At 41.7% G+C, this 3192-nt stretch overlaps 1 pseudogene; it reads left to right on the plus strand.

The window, feature by feature from the left end:
- The window catches only part of LOC106001026, a 5623-nt pseudogene extending 2431 nt beyond the window's left edge, over positions 1–3192 (plus strand).

Here is a 3192-nt window from a genome sequence, read left to right on the forward strand (position 1 = left end):
TTTTTATTAAAATTTTCCTTGCTTTTCTGCACTATGGTGACCTTAGGTTACCTCTTGACTTCTAATAGTATATAATAAGGAGAGTTAAAAATAAACGGTGGTGCAGTCTTGAGCTGCAGACCTCCCGACCCCATCCTTTGTCTTATGTCTTTATTTTTCCGTCCTTGCCCCCTAATTCAGGATTCCCTTTCGTTGCCGGCAGGCTCCAGCTAGTGGCGCCCGAACAGGGACCCTGAAAAGCTGGGGTCAAGGCAGAGGACCCTGCTAAGGTAAGAGGACGCGTCCGGAAAAAGAAAGCAGGTGATAGTATAGTCGGGAATAAGATATTATGGGGCAAGGTAAGTGCCACACGTTATATGTGCAGGCTCTCAAGGGTATGCTTCACACTGGAGGAGTGAAAGTTAGTCAGTTAGAATGTTTCTTTCACTTTATTGAGGAAGTATACCCTTGGTTCCTGGAGGAAGGAACCATTAGTTTTAAAACTTAGAAAAAAAAATTTGGAAAAAAGGATTCAGGAACACCATGATGCAAATGGCCTGTAAGTTAAAACATTGCTGCTTTGTAATTGTCTGGTATCTGTGTAGCCTGCAGGTTCTGTATTGGGGTTGGCAAGAGTCTTGGCGGCCACGCTATAAGACAGCCAACTGGGCCGGTGGGAGATGTCCCCCGGATCCCCATCAGGGTAACCTATCCACTAGTGCGGACATTTGGGCCCATCTGTAGTCCAGCACTTTCTGTCTGACAGTCTACAATGCACATGCTGTAAATGTGTTTTGTCTCAATATTTGTGTGTATGTATTTTGGAATTCTTGGAATGTGTCTTCTCTCAGATTCATCCTGATGCGAGAGCCCGGAGGAGACTGGCTAACACCCCCTCAATATCTGGTTCTCTCTAGCTCCTTCTTTTTTACTTACACTGTAAACTGACCCCCTTTTCTACCCTTCACTGCCACCTCCTCCACCCTCTCTGGATCCAGAAGTAGGGGAGTGGTGGGGGGTGAAAACACCTGGAGGATCTAACAATAACTTAAAAGGGCCGGCAGGGAGAACTCACAGCCAGATAAAACTGCCACTGACCACCTGCAAGTGACACCAGCAAGATTTTAGCCTCAGGCCTTGGCCCAGGAGTCTGAGTATGTGGGAGAACCTGTCAGTCTGAGGGGACAGCCGCTAAGGACTTCTTTCCCTTGCCCCAAGATGACTGGGAATTCTCCTCCACCCTGGAAGGCCGCTGGATCAACGTTTGCAGGAATCTAAAAGAAAAATCCTCCGGAGGTGAGTAGAGGGGGGTTCGAGTCCCCTGGTAAGTGGATTTGAGTCCACTTGTGAATGGTGGTGAGATGTTGCCCCACTCACTGAGACCTGATTTTGTCTTTGTGGCCACTTGTCTGTCTTGTTTACTTCAGTGTGTTTTTTGTTATGTTTTCTGAGGTAGAGATAAACTGGGGGCCATTAGCCCCCAACTCAGCCTTTGGTTGTTGTCTTGTCTAGTTCTGTTTTAGAATTGGTACCAGTTTTAAATGTACATACAACTGATTTTTTTTGCACTCTTTAAGATCTGTATGTGTTTTGTATGTGTTTGTGAACACATTCAAGATAAAAATTATCAGCATGCTGTAACAATTGGGTAAGTTTAAGTTTAAAATTTAAAAGGTTATGAGGTTTGGACATTACCAAAAATTTAAAAAAAATTCACATTGTTTTAAATGACTTAAGGATTCTTTAACTTAAAAATTAAAAAGTCTGGTATTTTAAAATGCATAAGGCTGTTTACACTGTAATCAAGTTATCTGGCTTAACAAAAATGCATTGGCTGTTTGAAATTTAGTTCCTTTGGCTAAAATTTGGGGATAAGTATTAAAAGTTTAAATATAAAAGTTTGTTTAACTCTGTCAAAGACATTACCTGTTCTGTCTGTCTAAAACTATGTACTTTCATTCAAAAACCAAGAGATTTAAAAAAAGGAAAAAACTTAAAAGCCAACAAAAGACCTATCTTTAGGGGTAAGGGGTAAATGGGCAAAAGTGCAGTTCAGCTGGTCATACATTGTGGGACGGGCTCTGGGAGGAGTCCACGCATGGTAAAAGAGGCCAAGCTGGCACAAATGCAGTTCATCTAACTCTAAAGAGTGAGATTAGGTGCGTGCCCATTCCATAGGAGGGGCCAAGTGGCCCAGCTTTGTTCTGTCCTTTTTCTCTACAGATAAATACTAGAAACATGATGGTAAAAATTAGTGATGTGATGATCTGATTAGTATTGCTAAAACTGCCCCTTGGACTTAAAAAGAGGTTAAAAAAGTATTTGTATAATGTGACTTGCTTTCAATGATGTTCTACAATTAGGAAAAGCTAAAGTTATAAAATGTGGGGGATGGTTTAAATCCCAACCCCTGTATGTGCCAAAAGCCCTAATTGACAGTAACTTTTGAACTAACACCAGCTACATAAAATTTATCTGTTCAAGAAAAAAGTTTGTAAACCTGAGAGTGTGTTTCTATTAACATCTGTCTAAAGGCCTGCACAGGTGACTTAGGCATTGTTAGGGTCACTAGAGGTCACATTCCCAAAGATGCTTTTACAAACCAGAGTGCTAAACAAGCTACACTGCTGTATCTGGAGAAAAAAGTCTGTGCATTTGTCAAAAGTTGAAATATTGTTCTTAATGACATCTAACCCTGGTAACCTCTTTGTATAGACTAAGGTTATAGGTTCCTGGCTAGGTAGGATCAACACCCCTGAGTCAGCTTGAAGAAGTTACAGAAGATGAATCTTCACCTATCATCCCCTTTTTAGAACAAGGGACCAGAGCCATAAAAAAAAAGGTGACAAAATAGACAAAAAAAAGGCATAGAAAATAGTAGTACAGGCCTGAGCTCTCTATATCTGGCTAACAAAGAAAATCAGCCTTATTAAAAGAACTATTTAGTTAAAAAAGGTTGTCATCTTGGTAAATTGTCCTGGGCTATTGTCTAAATAGTCTTCAAAACTAGTAGGGCCACGGCCTGCCAGGCCTATGTATTACTTGTATCCTTAACCAGTCTGTGTAGAAATTTACAGCCCAACACGAGGTGTGACAGTCCCTTGGAGCCACTCAGAGACCCTGCTGCTGCTGCTGCTGCTACAGCCTGACAGTCACCTGGAGGAGATCTACATTGTTACCCTGACCACCTCTACCATGGAAAAAGTAGACTAA

This window comes from Dipodomys ordii, unplaced genomic scaffold (genome assembly GCF_000151885.1).
Source record: "Dipodomys ordii isolate 6190 unplaced genomic scaffold, Dord_2.0 Scaffold259, whole genome shotgun sequence".
Taxonomy (NCBI): Eukaryota; Metazoa; Chordata; class Mammalia; order Rodentia; family Heteromyidae; genus Dipodomys; species Dipodomys ordii.